This window comes from Caretta caretta, chromosome 1 (genome assembly GCF_965140235.1).
Source record: "Caretta caretta isolate rCarCar2 chromosome 1, rCarCar1.hap1, whole genome shotgun sequence".
NCBI classification, from domain to species: domain Eukaryota; kingdom Metazoa; phylum Chordata; order Testudines; family Cheloniidae; genus Caretta; species Caretta caretta.
In genome coordinates, this window is record NC_134206.1 from 321,981,361 (window position 1) to 322,006,334 (window position 24,974).

A 24,974-nucleotide genomic window follows, 5' to 3' on the forward strand; every position below is an offset into this window, starting at 1 on the left:
GATGGCAGTCTCTCAAGCACATAAAATGGGTAATTTTGAAAGTTTTTGCACAACAGTAATGTAATTGGGTGTTTGTGTAGGTCTCTTTGCTCCCACTCTGCATATGCAGACTTCTGGGGTATGTGCATGTGAATGTATGTTTGGGGAAGAGGGGAAAAGGCCTAAATATTATGGAGATCAATGCTGATCCTAGCATGACTCAGGGTGTGGAGTATTATGCAGTGTGGGTGGAGAAGCCAATGCCAGCATGGCTCTTAAGGGAACCATGCTGCCATGAGGATGTCATACATCAACAGTCAGGGGCAGTACAGCTATTGGTCTTTCACCATGAAGCCTTGTAAGCTTGACATGGAATGGCTCCCAGTTTGGTAGACCTGGTAAGATAATGGAAGGTGAACTCCTGGATTGAGATTTATGTGATTTTTGGATTCCTCATTTTTTGTGGGTGTATACCTAATTTCTCAGAGGGTGGAAGCTATATGCACTTTCTGAAGATCAGTCCCCTTTAAAATACTTACAAACTGAATCAACCAAAATCATTAGTCACTTTTGCAAGCCTAGATCTTTGAGTTTAAATTGTAACCAGGGAGCCAGTGAACTAACAATGCATATTGAACACTTGAGTTTTAGGAAGCTGAATGAAAACCAGCAAATAGTTTGTTCCTTTATCAGGTGCAGCACTCCTTCAAACTCACTTGTTCTGTGATGCTTTCCAGCTGCAATAGCCACTTTCCAGCCTGTTCCTGTATCCTATTTTGTTAAATTGTGTTGTGCTGAACAAGCTCGTGCATTTAGAGTAGTGTAAAAAGAAAAGGAGTCGATGAAGTGAGCTGTAGCTCACGAAAGCTTATGCTCAAATAAATTGGTTATTCTCTAAGGTGCCACTAGTACTCCTTTTCATTTTGTGAATACAGACTAACATGGCTGCTACTCTGAAACCTAGAGTAGTGTGGAGTATCCAAAGAGTGCCTGTGATGTAGAACCATCTACAGTTGTGGTGCTGTGTAAAAATAACATGAATAAAGAAAAGTGACCTGATATGGGGGAGTACTGAGCACTTGTAGCATCCATTGAAATGAGTGAGAGTTGCAGGCTTTAAAAATCAGTCAAAAGAGCCATGAAATGTGTGCAAAAGGCACAAGGCAATGGGCTTTTTAAAATAGTCAATATGCAATTAACTTTTAAACTCTGTTTTCCTTTATTAGGGCCATGAAAAGCCCGTTTGTTTTACAACTTCTGTGCTGATAGTCTCTGTTATGGCAATTCATATCAGTTATGATAAATCCCAGCAGGTTATGTTATCCAGATCTATTTAAAATAATTGTCCTTTTACGTGTTTTAACAAAAAATGAGAATAGTTCTAAACACATTTTCAGAACTGAAAAATTAATTAAATGTTAAAAGGAAATGCGGGACTTATTTAGGAGACTATGATTTTGCAGCATGCTGATTAGAAGGGAGGAAATGTCAGTGTGTGGGCTGAAAATGAAAAAAGTTATCATCAAATCAATGCTGCAAATAGAAATAAAGCTTGTGTAGCACCCCAGGAGTAAATGGTTACTGCCTCTTTAAGACTGTGAGACTACTGGGCCAGGGAGGCAGGCATGCCCAGAGCTTGAGGGAAACTGGAGAGAGAATGTAAGGCATAAGCAAAGGAGAAGGGCTGTGGTCTATGATTTGGGGAAATGTGAGACATTTTTGCTGATACCCAACAGGAAATAAGAGAGAAGCAGGAGGTAATACTATGCACTAGCTACCTTCCCCAGAAGAGCAAACACGTGACAGACAAAGAAGTTGACGTCTTCTGAAGAGGGGAAGCAGTTTGCACAGAGACTAGAGAAATGGTGTCAAGTCCCACAAATGGTTAACAGTTTATCCAAATTTTGTGAGAACTGCAGCATTGAAGTCCCCACAGCAAGCCTGCATCCACACATGGAAGTGTCATCAAAATTACACAGCAAAATTCAAATATTAATATTTATTTAAACCAAGGCTGTAGTAAATGTTACATAATGTATATTGTACTTCTCTGGAATATAATCTACTGGAAATACAAAACAATACAAGCTAGGAAATTCAACGTTAACACTCTCAATCTGTCCCTAACTTACTCTCTGCTTAAATGAGCACAATATCATTACCACTAGAAGTGCCGGGGGGAAATTCAATCAATCCAAGTCACAGAAGGTATTTACAACAATCTAATCAGTCCAAGAGTTTTCCTGAAAGAGAATGTTTCCATTCCTTATTTTAAAATTTAAATCTGTTCCTTTGTTTTAAATAACTCTCACTCTCAACTTTACTGTATAAAACCCGAAAGGAGCATGAACCAGACAAAAATGTATTAAGTGAAATACAAACAAATAAAGCAAGTGGGTATGTGAGCTTGACAGCAAAAGTCACTATACAGATGAAGATGGGTATGCATTAAGAGACAATAGCTCACAGTTTGTTAGGCTGAGATATGTACTCTGTGTAAAAGGTGTGACTCAAATAAAAAAATAGAACTTCAATTTCTGATAGAGGTGGCTAGAGATTTTTAGTTGGGAGTCTTCAAAGAGGAATTTTTTTCAATCTGTGTATCATTAATCTTTGAGCTGCCTTTCAGTTTCTAGATGACAGCTTTGGAAATTAGAGCCTAATGGGAAGAGCTAAGTTTAGGCATTTTTCATAGTCATAGAGACACTTAAGGAAATACATTTCCATAAGGATATGCAATAATGTAATACATATCTAATAGATTAACTGGGCACAGAAAAATGGAAAAAGTGCTTATTGGGTAAAGTGAAAGTCAGAGCTGAGCAAAGGGAACTGTTAGATCAAAACAAAGAATGGAATTGTAAGGGCAAAGACTTGTCGAATCTTCATTCACAATGTATATTTTGTTATTAGATCTGGTCTACTCTCTCAAAGAAAAATTAGACAGATTTTGGACCGGTTTTGGAAAATCACTCCTGATTACAGAGCTAGAGGGTGCTCACTGAATCTATAGAATCACACATATTAGTCTCCATGAGCATCCATCCACCGAAAGCTCTGAACCTTCAAAAGCTGTATGTGGCTGTTGCTTTGTGTGGGAGGTTTCTGATGTGTGTTTAGGGAGACAGACAACAGGTCCATTCCCTGCCTTCATGGAACAGTTCCTTGTCTGTCTGCCTAGGGATCAGGGACAGTGTAGTCTTTCATAATTTTCTGCCCCTGTGTGGATATGGGGTTTCCTTTCTTTACTGGTACTCTAAGACAGGACCTTCCTCTTTCCCCTTGTGAAGAGAGTTTGAAAAGATTGGGATTGTTCACTGTGTGAGAGAAGGACTGAATGAGAGGAGACATGATAAATATATGCTGAGATGGAAGGATGGTCCTGTGGTTAGGCCACTAACCTACCCTTCAAGAAACTCGGGTTCAATAACTTACTCTGCCACACACTTCCTCTGTGACCATAAGCAAGTGATTTAGCCTCAGTTCTCCATCTGTAACATAAGGGTAATAATACTTTCAGCTCTCATAGGTGCCTGATGATAAATGCATTAAGGATTGTGAGGTGCTTAGATAATCTGATAATGGGAATCATCTGAGTAGCTTGTCTAGATACCAAATAAACAATGGTGTAGATCAGGAATTTCTAGAAACCCTTTCCCATAATGCAAAAACAAAGAGACATTCATTGACCTTAAAAAGCGAGGAATTCACAACTAATAGAAAGAAATACTTCTGTGGAACACATTGCCACAGGATGCCATAGAGACCAGGAATAACTGTAGCTATGTACCCTAGCTATTGTCTATTCCGGTGTGGGTCAAGTTGTCCTGTTGGAGCTCTTCCACTTTCATTAAATATGAATTAGGCCAGAAAGGAAAGGACTGACTCTATATCCTGGTTATTAGGACATTCACCTGGAATGTGAGAGACCCAAAGCTTATTTACATAGTGTATTAGTCTGTGCAGAGGCATGTAAATTGTAATGTGCACAAAGGGTATGTCTACACTGGAGAAAAAGACCCGTGGCTGACTTGTGCTGCAGGGGTAAAAATTGCCCTGTAGAGGTTCAGGCTCCTGCCTGAGTCTGAAGTCCTACATTGCAATTAAACAGCCCTGTAGCTTAAGAATCATGGACCAGCCATGGGTGTTTAGTTGCACTGTAGACATACCCTAAGTTACCCATGTGGATCCTGCAGGATTGCACTAAAATGTTCTGTTCCTAATGGAACTACATGAATATGTACTAAGGAACTTTCAGTGTGGACTAATGCAGTGTGTAGACAAGCCTGCAGGTTCAAATCCCTGGGTATTTAATTATTTATACCCAGTAGAATAACTCCAGTGGGTGATACTGAAACCTGCTCATTCCTAAATAGCCAATACTCCTAGGATGTGGGAGATGTGTGTTCTCTGCCTGATCCAGAACAGAAACTTAAACCTGGTTTTCTCATGTTTCCTGCATCCCAAGCCACTCCCCTACACCAAGCAACTGCCTGTTCTGGGGTCTCTCCCTTACCCCCTATGAAAAATTTTGAAAAGTCTTTGGGTTTTGTCCTGCTGCAGAATGGGAAAAAATTCAAATTGTGAAAATTATAATGGGATGGGAAGAAACTGTTTCCCACACAGCTCTAATTATAATAATCTTGACATTCTGTAAGAAAAAATAATCAGGATGTTCTTAAATGACCTTTGCAGGACCTGAACTTTCATATTCATTGGTGATCTTGTCCTAAATTTGTTTAGAATGAGCCAGATATTTCACTGTCATACTGGGAGGGAATATGCAGGGATCAGGGATCAGCAGGGATCAGCCCTGGAACTGCTAATATTTAATATTTTCATTAATAACTTGGATAATGGAGTAGAGCGTAGCTTATAAAACTTGCAGGTGACCCCACCTGGGAGGAGATGTAAGCACTTTGGAGGATAGGATTAGAATTTTAAATGACCATGACGAATTAGAAAATTGCTCTGATTTCAACAAGATGACATTCAATAGAGGTAAATGCAAAGTACTTCACTTAGGAAGAAAAATCATATTCGAAACTACAACATGGGGAATAACTAGCTATGTGGTGGTACTGATGAAAAAGATCTGTGGGTTATAGTGGATCACTGTAATGAGGTGGCGTGGCCTCTTTGTGGTACAGAGGTGGTTAATTCACCCTGTTGGATGCAGTTAGCACCACCCCTTGCCCTTACAGGAAGTATGGGGGTGGGACAGAAGTATAGGGGCTGGGCCCTGCAGCTCAATTGGGGGCAGACCAGTGAATGAGCCAGACATCCTTTCTAGGGAGCCAAACCACTTACAGAACCCATGACTGGCTGTGGCAGATGATGACAATTCTTAGCCAGCCCAGAGAAAAGGCAAGCCCATGACCCCAGGAGATGCACGAACCCAGAGAGGAAGCATAGAAAGAAACACTCAGCACAGAGATGGGGAACTGGGCTCAGAAGCCACAGTACAGCCCAACCAGACACTGGTAGGAAGCAGCCCAGGGAAACAAGTCTGTTGTATTGCTGGGAGGTGAGGCAGCGATCTCATATTTCCCTGCCAGCCCAGTGATGGGATCTTCCATTACTTCAGGGTCCCTGGACAGGGACCTGGCAGAGCAGGGTGGGGCTGGACGAACGCTAACCACTAGGTCAAGGGGCCCGAGCTATCAAATGCTTGTTTGCTCAGCCCATGCCCAAGGGGCCCAAGCCATTGACTATTCATTGGTTTAGCTCTCATGCGGGAGCCCCAAGCCAAAGACTTCTTACTGGCCCAGCTACATCTAGGTGGCCAGAACTACCACTTGCCCTGTGAATCATAAAATCATAGAATATCAGGGTTGTAAGGGACCTCAGGAGATCATCTAGTTCAACCCCCTGCTCAAAGCAGGACCACTCCCCAACTAAATCATCCCAGCCAGGGTTTTGTCAAGCCTGACCTTAAAAACCTCAAAGGAAGGAGATTCCACCACCTCCCTAGGTAACTCATTCCAGTGCTTCACCACCCTCCTGGTGAAAAAGTTTTTCCTAATATCCAACCTAAACCTCCCCCACTGCAACCTGAGACCATTACTCCTTGTTCTGTCATCCGCTACCACTGAGAACAGTCTAGATCCATCCTCTTTGGAATCCCCTTTCAGGTAGTTGAAAGCAACAATCAAATCCCCCCTCATTCTTCTCTTCTGCAGACTAAACAATCCCAGTTCCCTCAGCCTATCCTCATAAGTCCCCTAATCATTTTTGTTGCCCTCTGCTGGACGCTTTCCAATTTTTCCACATCCTTCTTGTGGTGTGGGGCCCAAAACTGGACACAGGACTCCAGATGAGGCCTCACCAATGTCGAATAGAGGGGAACGATCATGTCCCTCGATCTGCTGGCAATGCCCCTACGTATACAACCCAAAATGCCATTAGCCTTCTTGGCAACAAGGGCACACTGTTGACTCATATCCATCTTCTCGTCCACTGTAACCCCTAGGTCCTTTCCTGCAGAACTGCTGCCTAGCCATTCAGTCCCCAGTCTGTAGCGGTGCTCAGCTGAGAACCAGAACAATGGATTGCTGCACTTGGTACGAGCACTGATTCCCTGCTGCTGCCGAAGGGAGTACTCCAGAATAGACCCAAGCAACCTTACAATCATAAATTGAATATGAGTCAACAATCTGATACAGTTGCAAAAAAGGCCAGTGTTATTCAAGGGTGTAATAATAGGCATGTTGTATGTAAGATACGGGAGTTAATTGTCCTGCTGTATTTGGCACTGGTGAGACCGCAACTGAAATACTGTGTCCAGTCCTGGGTGCCACACTTTAGGAATGATGTGGACAAATTGGAGAGAGTCCAGAGGAAAACAACAAAAATGATAAAAGGTCAATATGTTAAGGGTTGATATCAAGAGGACAGTGATCAGTCGCTCTCCATGTCCACTGATCTTAGGACAAGAAGTAAAAGGATTAATCTGCAGCCAGGGAGATTGAAGTTAAATAATAAGAAAGACTTTCTAACTATAACAGTAGTTAAGCTCTGGAATAGACTTTCAAGGGAAATTGTGGAATCCCCATCGCTGGAGATTCTTAGGAACAGATTGAACAAACACTTGTCAGGGATGGTCGAGGTTTACTTAGTCCTGCCTCAATGCCGGGGTGTGGACTTTGATGATTTCTTGAGTTCCTTTCCAGTCCTATATTTCTATGATTCTGTCTTATAGCAGCTTTACAAGTTTTCCTTTAAAGAGTCTAGAATAGATTTGAGAGAGATCTTGTACCCTAATTTAAGTCTTTTCAGGCATGCGCTTGAAATAGAGCTATGAAATGGTATAAGCAAAGTGTAGTTTACAATTTACAAATGTTAGAGAGATGACGTGGGGGTGATAATATCTTTTATTAAACCAGTTTCCATTAGTGAGAGAGAGAGAAGCTTTTGAGCCACTCAGAGCTCTTCTTTGGGTCTGGGAAAGGAACTCCCAGTGCCACGGCAAAATGGAAGGTGGAATAGATTGTTTAGCATAAGTGGTTAGACCTGAAGAAAAGCTCTGTAGGGCTTGAAAGCTTGTCTCTCTCCCCAACAGATATTGGTCCAATAAAAGATATTACCTCACCCCAACTTGTCTTTCTAATATCCTGGGATTGACACAGCCCCACTACGCTGTGATTTCCAAATATTATACTGCACCTTCAGAACGGCAAATAGTTCCAGTTCTCAGTTAAGCTATGTTCCCTTTATGTTATTTTCTGAACAGTTTCAAGGGATCTTTGATCACAAACTCTTCCTGGAATTGTGGAAGGAGTCTTCTCCTGCATCACCCTGTTAACATCCTGCAGACCGATGCTTGATTGATCTCTGACTATTCATTGCGGCAAATGCGGCTTTTAACTCTACCCGGAATATAAAAGGGAGGTAGTAAAAAGAGTGTGTAGGACAGAGAAGTCTCTTCTGGGAAATCTAGAAGCAGTCAAACCTAAGAGAGGAGCTTATTCTGTGGCTTTGTCTTTGTTGTTTTGTTTTATTAAAATCTGAACCCTAGGAAAAGTGTAAGTTTTGGACTACAGTGGGCCAAATCTTCAAATGGAATACAGTGGCACAGCTCCATTAAAATTAATGGAGCTATGCCAATTTACACCAGCTGAGAATCTAACCTAGCCTGTCATGGGCTGTTCACAGCAGAATTGGAGTGTCAGCTATTTAAACTCCCTTCCCCACCAGAGAAAAGTCTGATAAGGGGAGACACACAAGAGGGAAGGTGTATTGAGATTCAGGGATCAATAATAACAGCAGCCCATGACTTCTGAGCCATTTTGGTAACAACATGGCAACAAAGATAGTTAGATCAATGAAAGCAATCAACTAAATGGCTAGGAAATCACAGATGGGTGGATTAATTAATAATACAAAAAGTTCAGATGGCCAGGAGGCTCACAGGCAGTATAATCTGAAAAGACAATCACAGAGTATTGGTGAGTGCAACATTTAGAGTGAGAGCAAGGTAAAAATTGTCACATTTGTTAGAATGTGTGATATTCCTTTCAGTAAAGTTATTACTTCCGCACTATCATTCAACTAACCTGGCAGGTGTTTTGTTGTTGTTTTTGTTTGTGTGTGAGTGTGCATTGTTGTAAATTTTGTCCTTGATGGGAATATAATTTTGAAAACCTGCAAATTCAGGGGTCTTCAATATCAATCCACAAACATAGCTTGGGTTCATAATGAATGGTAGACTGAACGTTTTGCAAGAAAATGTTCCAGCACATTTCTTCTTCTGAGGTGATGTTCAAGTGAAATGAAAGATGCAAGTGACAGTGTGTCTGCTAACTCCATAAGTCTACAGATGGATTTCAGTGAGGCCCGAAGGTACATTTGTACATAGGTAAGGCTGAAATCAAAGACCCTTGGCTTGCTTAGGTGGAGGGAAATCCAGTGTAGATTTCAGGGTTCCTTATAATTCTCCACTTAATACTTCATGTTGATATTGAGGCCGCAAGTGCTGCTCTGCCAACAAGTGTAAAATGGAGGAGGGTATTTGTTTTGCTTCTGAAGAACTTAAAACATAGATAGGTAAACTACAGCCCTATATATTTATAACTACATTGCCACGGGATGTGAAAAATACATATACCAACCTAATCCCCCGTGAGACAGCACTATGTTGATGGGAGAGCTTTTCCTGTTGACATAGCTATGGCCTCTTGCAGAGGGGGATTAACTACTACGCCAATGGGAGAAGCTCTCCCAATGGCATAGTAGCATATTCACTAACAAACTACAGCAGTGCAGCTGCACCAGTGCAGCCATGCCGCTGTAATGCTGTACATGAAGACAAGCCTGTATAGTTTAGTCACTGTGGGCCCAAATTATTCCTATTTCTCAGCTGAAAAGAATGGAGTGTGACTGTGAATGGAAGGAATGCACAAAAGCTCTGATGAACACTTTCAGGCCCATTCTTCTTCTTGTTACTGTTAAATATTTATAGATCTCTATAACTGTGCATGACATTTTTCATAGGTGCAATCCCTGTCCATTTTCGTTTAGGTGTAACCTAAAACAGATAAATATAGTAGTAGTGAAATCCATAGATTTCAAAAATGCTTTGTGAAGGAGAGAAAGTATCATTACCCCCATCTTCTGGACTCTCAGTCATAGCCCTCCTCATAGGTGCTCCTATCCTTTTTCCATAGGACAAGAAGAAAGCAAACAAACGATGTTGTAAGGAAAGAGGGGAAACATTTAAAACAAACAGATTGTGTGTCAAATTAAACTGAAAGCAATCTTAGAAGTTCTAATATTTGTAGATGCAAGAAGGAAGGAGTAAATAGCACACACTGAGGTCAATGGTAAAAAGGAAGGTGAAAATAAGAATTAAGGAGGGGTTTGAAAGAAGAGAAGGAAAGTGTTTGGTGTATTGTGTGCTGTTGGGAATGATAGAAACCACAGTTCTAGAGTGAATGCCTGTTGTAACAAAAACAAGAAGGAGTCTGGTGGCACCTTAAAGATTAACAGTTTCAGGGGTGGGAGGGATAGCTCAGTGGTTTGAGCATTGGCCTGCTAAACCCAGGGCTGTGAGTTCAATCCTTGAGGGGGCCATTTGGGATCTGGGGCAAAAACTGGGGATGGGTCCTGCTTTGAGCAGGGGGTTGGACTAGATGACTTCCTAAGGTCCCTTCCAACCCTGATATTCTGTGATTCTGTGTGATTTATTTGAGCATAAGCTTTCGTGGGTAAAAAATCCACTTCTTCAGATGCATGGAGTGAAAATTACAGATGCAGGCATTATATACTGAAAGATGAAGAGAAGGGAGTTACTTCACAAGTGGAGAACCAGTGTTGACAGGGCCAATTCAATCAGGGTTGATGTAGTCCACTCCCAAAAATTGATGAGGAAGTGTCAATTCCAGGAAAGGCAAAGCTGCTTTTGTAATGAGCCAGCCACTCCCAGTCCCTATTCAAGCCCAAATTAATGGTGTTAAATTTCCAAATGAATTTTAGTCCTGCAGTTTCTCTTTGAAGTCTGTTTCTGGAGGTTTTTGTTGAAGTATGGCTACTTTTAAATCTGTTATAGAATGTCCATGAAGATTGAAGTGTTCTCCTTCTGGCTTTTGAATGTTACCATTCCTGATGTCTGATTTGTGTCCATTTATTCTTTTACGTAGAGACAGTCCGGTTTGGCCAATGTACATAGCAGAGGGGCATTGCTGGCATATGATGGCATATATAACATTAGTAGATGTTCAGGTGAATGAGTCCCTGATGGTGTGGCTGATGTGGTTGGATCCTCTGATGATGTCGCTAGAGTAGATATGTGGACAGAGTAGGCAACGAGGTTTGTTACAGGGATTGGTTCCTGGGTTAGCGTTTCTGTGGTGTGGTGTGTAGTTGTTGGTGAGTATTTGCTTCAGGTTGGGGGGCTGTCTGTAAGCAAGGACTGGCCTGCCTCCCAAAGTCTGTGAGAGTGAGGGATTGTTTTCCAGGATAGGTTGTAGATCGTTGATGATGTGCTGGAGAGGTTTTAGCTGGGGGCTGAGCTTTGTGACTTTGTCCTCACCCACAGCCATTTCAGATTTGGGGGCAACTTATTCCTTTAAGTCAGTGGCACTGCTGTGGGTACCCACATGGCCCCACAGTATGCCAATATTTTTATGGCTAACTTAGAACAATGCTTCCTCAGCTCTCGTCCCCTAGCGCCCCTCCTCTACTTGCGCTACATTGATGACATCTTCATCAAATGGACCCATGGGAAGGAGGCCCTTGAAGAATTCCACATGGATTTCAACAATTTCCACCCCACCACCAACCTCAGCTTGGACCAGTCCACACAAGAGATCCACTTCCTGGACACTACAGTGCAAAAAAGTGATGGTCACATAAACGCCACCCTATACCAGAAACCTACTGACCGCTATACTTACCTACATGCCTCCAGCTTCTACCCAGGACACATCACACAATCCATTGTCTACAGCCAAGCCCTAAGATACAACCGAATTTGCTCCAATCCCTCAGACAGAGACAAACACTTACAAGATCTTTATCAAGCATTCTTAAAACTACAATACCCACCTGGGGAAGTGAGGAAACAGATTGACAGAGTGAGACAGAGTGAGACAGGTACCTAGATGGGTAAACCATGATTTGAGGACTTCAATAGCTCAGACATAGGTGAGAGGTTTATCGCAGGAGTGGGTGGGTGAGGTTCTGTGGCCTGCGTTGTGCAGGAGGTCAGACTAGATGATCATAATGGTCCCTTCTAACCTTGATATCTATGAATTTACTACAGGACAGGCCCAACAAAAAAAAATAACAGAACGCCACTGGCCATCATATACAGTCCCCAGCTAAAACCTCTGCAACACATCATCATCGATCTACAACCTATCCTGGAAAATGATCCCTCACTCTCACAGACCTTGGGAGGCAGGCCAGTCCTCGCTTACAGACATCCACAGGACTCCTTGTTGTTTTTGTGGATACAGACTAACATGGCTACCCCCGATACTTGACACCATATTGTAACAAAATACATCATAAACTTTGTAATGTCCACATACTTCTTCAATTTTTAAGGTCTTCTCTGAAAAAATAAATAAATAAACTGCATGGCACCCAGTGTATCTATTTTGAAGAAGTAGGGCTGAACCTTTAGCTCTAAGAAGACTAAATATTCCTACCCTGATGTTAAAGTAGGGAATTCTCTTCTGATGTGTTTATACGTCAATAGTACCCTGGAGCCTTTGTGTACTACTGCAAAATAACACACTGGAGCCTTTGATTACTACTGCAAAATAACAAATAAGAGACCACAACTGCACTTCCCCATCTGATTCTTAATGCTTTATTGCTGTAATGTATACCTTGTTGCTCCTTTTTTTAAAAGCCTCTGAAGAAATTCTTCCATGAAACACCTCCATCCTTCCTTCTCAACTAACTGTATTTACCCTGACAACCCCTCACCCACCTTCTGGGCTCTATTGAAGGTAACAGAGCTAGGGATGCTTGATGTTCTTCCCGAACTGCCACTTACTTAACAGAAATGCTTATATAGGCTTGATATTTTCAGAGCACCATACAGACACAAACTACTTCATCTTTCATTTGCCTGTGAGGTAGATAGGTCAGTATTATTATCCCTTCTGTTAAAGATATTGAAATAGAGGCAGGAAAGTGTGACATACCCAGGGTACAATCTAGATTTGTGAATATCTGTGTCCTGCCCTCTAACCTAGGATCTCTTTACACTGTTTTGCTGTTGTTGCTTCTACTGCATTGCTGACAAACAGCCTCTATCATGTAAGCCACTCCTAGCTATGTCTGTGTACACTTGCAAACTGCCAGTCACATTCAAGCTTTCATTAGCCCGAATTACTCTGTGGGGTGACCCTAACACACTCTCAATCCCAGACTTTCAGCAGAAATGTATGTCTTGTACTGCCTAGCCCGCTCCTGGACAATACTAGGTCATACAAAGTCTATCATTTTATTAATAGAAATGATATGAAGAAATCCTATTATCCCAAATGGAGTTTCCCAAAGATTTCAATTCAAACACACTGGTTCAGATAAAATAATAAATCAAGTTTATTAACTACAAAGAGAGAGATTTTAAGTGAATACAAGTAATGAGGCATAAAAATCAGAAATGGTTACAAGAGCAATAAAGATAAAAGGCAACTAATGCCTAACTTAACAAACTGTGTTAAATTGAAAGCAGTTTCTCTCACCACAGTTTCTCTCAGCATTCTCTCAATGTTCTCAATAGTTTTGCTGACCGAACCTCTAGGCCAAGACTCCTTCTGTGTAATGGCTGTTTTCTTTGTTCCTTCTGGTGTAGTCAATAGATGGACAGAGGAAGAGGAGGGGGTTCCTTGGGAATTTTGTCCCTCATTATTTCAGTGTCAGCCCCCTCTCAGAAAACATTTCCAATTGAGATTCAGGAGACAAAAGTCTACAGGGGAGGCTATCTCCTGCAGGTTTTCCCACCTATTGGAACTGCCTTTGTGCTTGATGACTCTGTTTACTGCTTAAATGCAACTTAGGTCTTGTCTACATTGCCACTTTATAGTGCTGCAACTTTCTCACTCAGGGGTGTTAAAAAACATTCCCCTGATTGCTGCAGGTTTCAGTGCTGTAAAGTGGCAGTGTAGACAGTGCACTAGAGCTGATAGCTACTCCCCTTGTGGGGATGGGTTTTTTACAGTGCTAGGAGAGCTCGCTCCCAGAGCTGGTGCTGTGACCACACAGACACATTAAAGGGCTGCTGTGGCTGTGAAGACATGCCCTTAAGCAGAGACACATTCTTTTGTTTGAGAAAGACCTGTTTGCCAGCTTCTGTTTGGGCAGGGCTGTGGTTTGGAATATGTATTAATAACACTATACAATGTAATCTTATAACTTTATATATCATATTGCCACACATTTTATCAGAGCAATATTGACCAGCAAATTATGAGTTTTCAAAAGATACCTCCCAAGGCGTACTTTGCACAACATTTATTACAATAGTGTGCAAGTCATGAATACAGGGGTACAGACCATCACAGAATGGTAAGTGACTTGCCCAAGGTCCAACAGAAAATTGGTGTCAAAACCATTGTTATATCTCAGGTCATCTGGAAATGGCAGTTGCTTAACCTCTTAATGTTTCTATTTTCTCATAGCAACCCTATATAAGATGCATTACATTTGTGTCATTCACTGAAGTGAATACCCCTGAAGGAAAGAGAAGCTGGGCAACTGTTGATCTGTAGTATCACCTCCATCAGTGTGTTTAATGCATTAAACACAATATGTAATATTTAGAAACTGCATATGCACAGTACAATATCCATTCTGCTGGAGGCTGCTGCAGTGTAGCCGAGTGGATGCACTTCCATACTCAGCACTTCCATACTCAGTGTTAGGAAGGGAATTATCTATCTAAAAGACTTCTGTCAATAGATGAGTGTCTGTAAATTGAGTGCCAGCTGGGATTAAGTAACAGCTGTGGCTACCTCTGTGAAGTGGATAAGAATTTCCATTTGCAAATGGGGAAACTGGGCCTGGTGGTGGAGGGTGCCCTTGTCTAGTGGATTAGGCATTGGCCAGGTTGTCGGGAGAGCAGAATTCTAATCCTAGATCAGACACTGCCTGCTTGTCACTTAAATTCTCTGACCTTCATTTTACCCTTTGGTAAAATAGGGATCATTATATTTTGGCACTATGCTGTCGGGGTGAGTTGAGACTTACTGTAGCATGTGTGTAGTGCTTATATAAATGTACATGGTGATTAAGGCAAATAAATAAAATAAATGGGAATAGAACCCAAACTGCCCAATACTCCACCCAACACTAATTCCCCTTAGATCATACAGCTTCTATGAAGCCATCTCTTCTGCCGTCTCCACTGCTTTACTTTTATGCACTTTGGGAAGCTCTTATTATAAGCTTTTCAAACTGTGCATAAGAGTCTTAGAAATTCCACGCAGATGCTCTGCTGTAGCCTTTAAAGAGCGTTAGAGCTGCTGCCACTTGTGGGTTTCTAAAGCGTACATGATGCATGTATGTAGTTCAGGAAGTTGCATTCAACTGGTGAGGGCTGCCTAAAGTCTCTAAAAGCTGAGATTCAGATCTAGGAACTCCATAGGGTGCTTGCTTATACATAAATGGCATTTAACAGGTAAGGATGTGATTTGGAAGTCCTACTCATATTCTTAGCACCTAAACATACAAGTATCCCAAGTAAAGTCAATGGGATTATTTATTAATATTATTATTATAAATAAATGCTCTGCGACAAGAATAAGTGTTGCAGAACTGATCCCTAAATATTGAACCCATAAAACTAACGTTTGGCACCAGTTCCCACCAAGATCAAGTTATGCGTGTTTTGACCCAGCCTATTTTTTGCATTACGTTAAGGTTAAAATAACTAGAAACATTTTCAAGAAGTGAAACTTCTGACTCCTTTACAGAACTGTCTACGCAGAACTTCTAGTTTGAGTTGTATAAGAGAATGCCTGTGAAACGTCATCTGGATTGGTTTAATTTTGACAAAGTGGGGGAAAAAGGGAGGTTCTAAATCAGGCTAATAGGCTTGGAAGACTCGCTTCCATAAATTTGAAGAGACTAGTGTTTCTCCATAATATACTCTTGAATAAAGAGTGTACTGGTTAAGACCTGTCTAGAGATAGAATGGAATTACTATGCCTGTGCTACTCTCAAACCTGGAAGCCAAACATCACAGGTATAAGCTAATCTTGGAACTGCTGAATGCATAGCTCATCTATCATACTGATGTCTAACCGAGGTCAAAAGGCCACCTTCCCTCGAAATGTTGTTATTTCTTCTCTAGCAAGACTAAAAAGCTGGGGCATTCATCTGATCATGATACCATTTTAAGGTAAATTATGGTGGCTGTTTGTGTTCATAATTCTATTTGGTTCCTCCCTTTAAAGAAAGGTGACACCGTAGAGTGTAGGTAAGTATGCAGTATCAGCTTGTCATGCTCATCATGTATCTATTTGTCCTTTTGTTTGCCAAATTTATCTGTATTGCGACTCCTTTGAAGTCAAGAGACTTACACATGAGAATTTATTATTATTACTTGTACTGTGATAGCTCTAAGAGGTGCCAGCCCCATTGTGCTAGGTGTTGTACAAACATACCAAAGAGTGGTCTCTGTCCCAAAGGGCTTCCAGCCTAAGACAGAATAGCCGGTAGACTCAAGAAAGAGACAAGGGAGTGCAAGGAAATCATGAGACTTTTAAGGAGAATTTGACTCTTGACTTTAAATCTTCTCCACGTCTTGGCCCCTTTGGATAATGGGGACATTTATGGGCATCAGCCATGACTCTGAAGTTGGTGTTGAGTTTTGCATCTGAAACAGGGATTCTACCCTATGTTATATTTTTAAAAATAAAGTATATCCTTTCCAAAAATTTCAGCATTGCTCTTCGAATAAAAAAATTAGTTTTCTGAGAGTTTACAATTAAATATGTTAATTAATTTGAATTAAAATTAATTTAAAAAATAAATCCCTTAGGAAACTTAGGATTCATCAGACCTTTATTTGTCCTGAATGATCATAGAATCATAGAATCATAGAATATCAGGGTTGGAAGGGACCCCAGAAGGTCATCTATTCCAACACCCTGCTCAAAGCAGGACCAATTCCCAGTTAAATCATCCCAGCCAGGGCTTTGTCAAGCCTGACCTTAAAAACCTCTAAGGAAGGAGATTCTACCACCTCCCTAGGTAACACATTCCAGTGTTTCACCACCCTCTTAGTGAAAAAGTTTTTCCTAATATCCAATCTAAACCTCCCCCACTGCAACTTGAGACCATTACTCCTCGTTCTGTCATCTGCTACCATTGAGAACAGTCTAGAGCCATCCTCTTTGGAACCCCCTTTCAGGAAGTTGAAAGCAGCTATCAAATCCCCCCTCATTCTTCTCTTCTGCAGGCTAAACAATCCCAGCTCCCTCAGCCTCTCCTCATAACTCATGTGTTCCAGTCCCCTAATCATTTTTGTTGCCCTTCGCTGGACTCTCTCCAATTTATCCACATCCTTCTTGAAGTGTGGGGCCCAAAACTGGACACAGTACTCCAGATGAGGCCTCACCAATGTCGAATACAGGGGAACGATCACGTCCCTCGATCTGCTCGCTATGCCCCTACTTATACATCCCAAAATGCCATTGGCCTTCTTGGCAACAAGGGCACACTGCTGACTCATATCCAGCTTCTCGTCCACTGTCACCCCTAGGTCCTTTTCCGCAGAACTGCTGCCTAGCCATTCGGTCCCTAGTCTGTAGCTGTGCATTGGGTTCTTCCGTCCTAAGTGCAGGACCCTGCACTTATCCTTATTGAACCTCATCAGATTTCTTTTGGCCCAATCCTCCAATTTGTCTAGGTCTTTCTGTATCCTATTCCTCCCCTCCAGCGTATCTACCACTCCTCCCAGTTTAGTATCATCCACAAATTTGCTGAGAGTGCAATCCACACCATCCTCCAGATCATTTATGAAGATATTGAACAAAACCGGCCCCAGGACCGACCCTTGGGGTACTCCACTTGATACCGGCTGCCAACTAGATATGGAGCCATTGATCACTACCCGTTGAGCCCGACAATCTAGCCAGCTTTCTACCCACCTTGTAGTGCATTCATCCAGCCCATACTTCCTTAACTTGCTGACAAGAATACTGTGGGAGACCGTGTCAAAAGCTTTGCTAAAGTCAAGAAACAATACATCCACTGCTCTCAACAATGGAATAACACAGACTTTCCACATAGTTAATATTTATTGGCATTTTGTTCATAAGCTACATCTGAGAAATTAGCTTGTAGTTAAGCTGTATAATAAACAATTGTTATCTAATCATTATGGTTTTGTAGACTGTGGACAGGAATAGGGAAAAAGTCTCAGGTAATACTTAACTGGAGCTATCATAACATTAGAAATGACTCAATTAATTCTGTCTCTTCCTCTACTACTGACCTCAAGGTTAACGATTTTTTGATTGAAATGTTCCAGTGTCATGATTGTGTTTGGACTTGTGTCAAGGGTTCTCATTGTTATGAACGATCATTCTTCCTTAAATGTTCTGTATTTGCGTGTTTGCTCGGGCATTGGTGCATGAAAGGGTTCTCATTGTGGTTCTGCCTTGGCTCCGCTACACACAGGCGGCAGTAGAGGACAAACCATTACAACAGAAACACATTGGGGCTTGGCCTGGAAACTGCTCTCCTCCCCATTAGATCTCTTCTTCATGTAGCACCAGTCTTCCTAACACAGCTCTTCTCTCCCCTAGACCCATACATCTCCTTACTTCCCTCTCCCCACATTGTTTGCTCATGTGAAACCTTGGGGAAAAATGCATCTTCAAAAATCAGTTTAGGACTACAAACAGTACAATGCCTAGATCAAAATTGTATGGCTATTGTGTGGTGTCATTACAAGCTAGTGTTAAGGTTGCTGTGGAGCAGTTAATATAGGGAAGAGAGGTCAATTAGCCATAGGCTGCACCTGGAGGAAAGCTAGGCCACAATGAGGCTTAATTGGAGATGATGCTCACCTGGGCAGAAACAGGAAGGGCTTCTATAAAGCCAGGAAGCTGGGAGAAGCTGAAGTCACAGTCTGTAGTACAAGAAGGGAGAGTAGGTGCCTGTCATGAGCAGGGTAAGAAGCAGCCGGAAGGGCTAGGAGAATAGAGGCCTAAGTTGCTGGACTGAGGGTCTCTGGATTGGAACATGGTATAGAGGGTGGGCCCAGGTTCTCCTACATGCCACTGTAGGAGTGGTATGCTAGGGGTAACCTGTCTGGGGGCTACTAGGACAGTTTGGCAAGATACTTTGATAATGCTCTGGGAGGGAGGAGAGGAACTTCAATGTGAGTTGGCCAGAAGGCTAAGCCATGAAGAAGAAAAATATGCTGCTCTAGAAGCATGAGAGAGGCCATAGAGTGAGTGAATAGAATGATAGTCTGAGCAATTCACAGAGTGTCAGACCAGGTGGTGAGCTAAACCCTAGATAGGCCGCTGGGAGGTGCCAAAGCAGTAAGAGAATAGCACCTTGTTACAGGATGCCTTAGCTGTGTATTTCCACACCTTAACATGTTTGGCTTTCTTGTAAATTGAACCTTAACTCTGAATTTTTTCTGTTTGCAATGCTTGGTTTTGATGTAACTACAGCATTTCAATCCATGTGTTTTTTTAAAAAAAATCTTTAAGTTAGTGATATGTACACTGATCCATGTGGCTTTTTTTAAAATCCTTAAGTTAGTGATATGTATACTTTGCCTTAACAGAGTTTTTTGGTTTGGTTTTGTCCTGGAATATAAATATGTGCTCTCAAGCATCCATTTGGGTAGTAGTTTGCAAGCTGCTAGTACTCTAAAAGTTAAGCCCCAAGCAAGTTTTCTGCCAAGATTTGTGTTCTGGTACAAGTAAAGCTGGTTGGGTTTTTTAACAGAATTTTTTTCCTATCAGAAAATAACTTGTCAAAATGTATCAGTTTCAATGAAAACTTCACTGGGAAGGTGTCTCCCTTCAGGATTGAGTTTCTGGTCAAAATGAGAGAGAGTGCCCTTTGAATAGCCAATTGTCTGGTAATTAGGGTTCTCAGCTGGGATGGGGGAGGCTCAGGTGAGTGCCCGAACCACTGAGTTATTGGCTATTTTTGGGGAGTGAGTTTCTCTCTCTCTTGATCTTTCCCAAAATAATTTCAAAAGGCCCTAGATAAAAGCTGCTGCTGGATGAAACCTGCTTCTTTTTAAAATAGTGAGTTTTCAGTGTTTACAGCCATTTCCTTCTTTTAAGAATTGCCTCAGTTCAAATTGCCTCAGTTCAAATGAAAGGGTTAATATCTCTGCTACCCATGCATTTTAAGATTACTGCTGTTCATGATTAGAGGTGCCTGACTCTTTTAGACAGTTCAGTGTACTACTTCGATAGTAGCCACTTTCATCCCGTCTACTTCCATTCTTTAGAGTGCCATCCTTGACAAACTGTCTCAGGTTGGCTATTGCAATGTATTCACTTCTCTGATCGTCATGGTCCACACAAGCCCTTTTAGAAACAGAAGATTAACAATATCTACATTCACATAAGATAATAGCTGAAACCAAGTAAGGACTAGAAACAGACCTGCAGAAAAACACACTACACTGTGCAAAGCAATAGACTGCACCACTTACAAATCCAATCCACACAGATTTAGAATAGCACTATTTAGAACAGTAAAGAGGGAGATTAGATAGAGATGGGTGAAAGTTTCACTAACTTTCAACCTCTTGACACCGGAATTCAATCCTACATTATGTCCCAACAATTATGAATTACTTTGTTTTTCTATCCATTTGGGAAGAGCTCTACTCAGGAGTGATCAGGGACTAGAATGGCTGGGATACTCTAGGTCAGGTATGAGGAATGTTGGCAGAGAAGTTCTCACAGACCCTACCATCACTGTCTTGCTTGAACCATTGCTGTCAGTCCTTCACTTTGTTGAAAATTAAAAGCACTTGCAATTATAAGAGGGAAAATTCACATTAGCAAGAACAAATCACAGCTAGATTGGGAACTGCAAGCAATGTCAAGGTGAGAACATAAAACTTCTAAAGTTAATTTAACAAAATGTTTATTTTTGCATTTGGTTTTAAATAGCTGTGGAGATAGTAGGAGAAATAACTTTGTTCCTCTTAAAGACTGCATCTTCTGTGCTGCTTATGCCTGGTCTGCACAGGTCTTGAATAACTTTGTCAGTTTGGGAGTGGGCGGGTGGTGGTTTCCCCTGAAAGAGATACTAGTACAAGCCCTATTTTGGATACAGTTATACAGTATAAGACACCTTTATACTGGTATAACTTATTCCCTTTTCCATGCAGGAATAGCTAGATCAGTATAAAGCATCTTTATACTGGTATAACTATGCCCATGCTAAGGAGAGTCTTAATATAGCAAAAGCATTACATCATTTGTGTATACCTAAGTCCTTGCAGTGAGTCATGTTGATGTGTATATAAATTGCCTAGAGTTGTTTCCCTGTCCCTTAGACTGTAAACTCCTCAGTCCTTGAGTATTTGGAAAGTGTCTACCACAAAGTAGGCAGTACTATAAATAAACATTAATTTTTAAACTTTTCAATTTGCAAGAACAACAAAGGAGCTATAACTTACAACATAAACCCATAATACAGAGATCAAAGATTCCAGATCTCAATGCCAATTTATGTTTATGGTTTCCTTGTCAGTTGTAGCTTTTAGTCCATACCAAAAAAAAAACAAAACCTAAAACGTGTCTCGAGAGTCTTCTGCAACTGTGCATCTTCCATTTAGTGGTGATGAGGTGTTAGCAAGCTTTTAGGCAAATGATTGATTTAATTGTATCTAATTGTACATAATTTGTAGATCAAGTACGTAAAATGCACACAAATTAAAAATGGTGCAGAATCACATGAAAATCTAAACTTAAAAGAGTTCATATGTTTTCTAAATAACTATTTTTAGCCGTTTCTAAATATTTGCTTTCAAACTACCAAAAGCAATTAGTCATATTATGGAGTAGCTGATTGTGTGTGGTTTATTTTTTTTAGTTTTGTTGTCAAAATTAATTCCGGGGCTGAGTCTTTCCGTGGCAGGCTTAGGCAATTTTGTTTCAGATGTCTTTTTAAAATAGACAGTTCAGAATAATAGAAATGTCTGAAACCTAATTACATTAAAGCAGTACCAGAAAGCACCAAGTACTGTAATAGTAAGACTTTTGTGTAAATGAGTGAAGTGTCCAGAATCTGATCTATATATTTCTAGAGGGATACCTATAGAAGTGTAGTGGAAGGGCTTAGAATCATAGAAGCATAGAAGATTAGGATTGGAAGAGACCTCAGGAAGTCATCTAGTCCAACCCCCTGCTCAAAGCAGGACCAAGACCAACAAATCATCCCAGCCAGAGCTTTGTCAAGCCTGACCTTAAAAACCTCAAAGGAAGGAGATTCCACCACCTCCCTAGGTAACGCATTCCAGTGCTTCACCACCCTCCTAGTGAAAAAGTTTTTCCTAACATCCATCCTAAACCTCCCCCACTGCAACTTGAGACCATTCCTCCTTGTTCTATCATCTGCTACCACTGAGAACAGTCTAGATCCATCCTCTTTGGAACCCCCTTTCAGGTAGTTGAAAGCAGCTATCAAATCCCCCCTCATTTTTCTCTTCCTCAGACTAAACAATCCCAGTTCCCTCAGCCTCTCCTCAAAAGTCATGTGTTCCCGTTCCCTAATCATTTTTGTTGCCGTCCGCTGGATGCTTTCCAATTTTTCCACATCCTTCTTGTTGTGTGGGACCCAAAACTGAACACAGGACTCCAGATGAGGCCTCACTAATGTCGAATAGAGGGGAACAATCACGTCCCATGATCTGCTGGCAATTCCCCTACTTATACATCCCAAAATGCAATTGGCCTTCTTGGCAACAACGGCACACTGTTGACTCATATCTATCTTCTCGTCCACTGTAACCCCTAGGTCCTTTTCTACAGAACAGCTGCCTAGCCATTTGGTCCCTAGTCTGTAGCAGTGCATGGGATTCTTCCACCCTAAGTGCAGGACTCTGCACTTATCCTTGTTGAACCCCATCAGATTTCTTTTGGTCCAATCCTCTAATTTGTCTAGGTCCCTCTGTATCCTATCCCTACTCTCCAGCGTATCTACCTCTCCCCCAGTTTAGTGCCATCTGCAAACTTGCTGAGGGTGCAATCCACACCATCCATTTATGAAGATATTGAACAAAACTGGCCAGAGGACCGACCCTTATGGCACTCCACTTGATACCGGCCGCCAACTAGACATGGAGCCATTGATCACTACCCGCTGAGCCTGACAATCTAGCCAGCTTTCTATCCACCTTATAGTCCATTCATCCAGCCCATACTTCTTTAACTTGCTGGCAAGAATACTGTGGGAGACCATGTCAAAAGCTTTGCTAAAATCAAGGAACAACACGTCCACTGCTTTCCCCTCATCCACAGAGCCAGTTATCTGGTCACAGAAGGCAATTAGATTAGTCAGGCAGGACTTGCCCTTGGTGAATCCATGCTGACCGTTCCTGATCACTTTCCTATCCTCTAAGTGCTTCAGAATTGATTCCTTGAGGACCTGCTCCATGATTTTTTCCAGGGACTGAGGTGAGGCTGACTGGCCTGTAGTTCCCAGGATCTTCCTTTTCCCCTTTTTTAAAGATGGGCACTACATTAGTCTTTTTCCAGTCGTTCGGGACCTCCCCCGATCACCATGAGTTTTCAAAGATAATGGCCAATGGCTCTGCAATCACATCTGCCAATTCCTTCTGTTGCTGGCTTTGTTGCACTATGATTAAATGAGTCACCATGCTTTCACAACTTAAACAAATCAAACTGAACATTACAGGCTGCATTTCTGAGCATCTTCATTATAGTAACCTCTTTGCCTCTTTTCTCTGCATTCATTTCATCCATGGTTTTAGAATCCCATTCACTAGTGGGGTTTTATTAAGCTGTTGGGTGGATCTAGAAAACAAACCTTTCACCATTTCTGCTTGACCTCTGTGGGAAAATCTATAAAGAAGCATTCAGACATAATAATGGTAAAAAACAGGGATAAAGATCAAATCCCACTTACCTTACTCGCATGAATAATCCTGTTTTCTATAGGACTGTTGATATGAGCAAGGCAAGTGGGATTTTACCTTAAAATAGTAACACTATGATAACAGCAGGCTGATGCACTTGGACAATCAGTGATATCAACTCACAAATGTTGTTGAGAAGCAGAGATGTATAGTTTGCAGTCCTGCAACACTCACTTCGATAAATATTCTCTAATCCTGCTGGTTTAACATGACTATTAACCTGGATGCCGGTTGGAGGATCAACCCTGGTTGTTAGTGTCAATTTGTCAACCACTGAGCAAAATAATTCTAAAACACCATTTGGCATGTAGAAGCCATGGTAATAGGCACCTTAAAAATAACAGAGATGCTGAACTGGGACTCAGGACAAGAGATCTAGCTAACTGTTGATTTTAAAGCCCTAAAATGTCAGCTTTATTGTTGACTTGATTGTTTATTTGCAGCTCAGTCATTTTAGAAACAACCTTGAGTACATGGCTAACTGTGCAGTTATAATATAAATAAGCAGTACTGAAAAGTGTCATAGCACTATCTAATACCACTTGTAGCCCAGTGGGCTAGCTTGCCTTTATTATATTTACTGCTTTACATTATATTTAGCAGTAATGCAAGAAACTTACAGGCCTATATTTTGTAAGACATTAGCTTTAGCAAGTTAGCATAAGGCTTGAGACCTATGAACTTTGAACAGATAAACTTTGCACAGATAAACGGCCCAACGAAAAACACGAAGTATTTAGGAAGCTGAAAATAGAGTTTGTGTTTCAACAACAGGTAAATAATTTAACCACAGATGCATCTGGCAATGAACTGACGTACATGAGAAACATTTAATGCTAGCCTGCTTGCTCGCTCCTCGCTAAATATAAAAGTTTATTTTTATTAGTTTAATTATTTTTTATTTTTATAGGTTATATTAAAATATGTTTTGGCTGTAACACAAGGGACCTGCAGGCCACATTCTGTGTGGTGACCTAGGGCAAAATCAGCATATATATCTTTGGGACTTTTTACCTAGATAGATGGTAATGAGCTAAAGCATAATGTCCATGTATGGCTGTGACCTTTAACATAAAGGATGTGGTAAAGCAGGTTGGCATAGGGGCTTTCCGAAGTTTATACCCTTTTAAACTTAACAGGTACACCACAGTTTGGAAATAACCATTTAGGACAAATAACAAATGTAATATCTAACCACAAAAGGGCCATGGTAACAAATGAACATATATAATAATAAGTTCAAACAGTTGATATTCTAAGCTATAGGAAAAAAAGACACTTCAACATTAGTAAGGTGAGGAAATACAAGAAAGAAGGAAAAATCCCCTACTAAATATGCATGAAACACAGTGGTGTCAGTGTAACATATTATAAAAGGGGC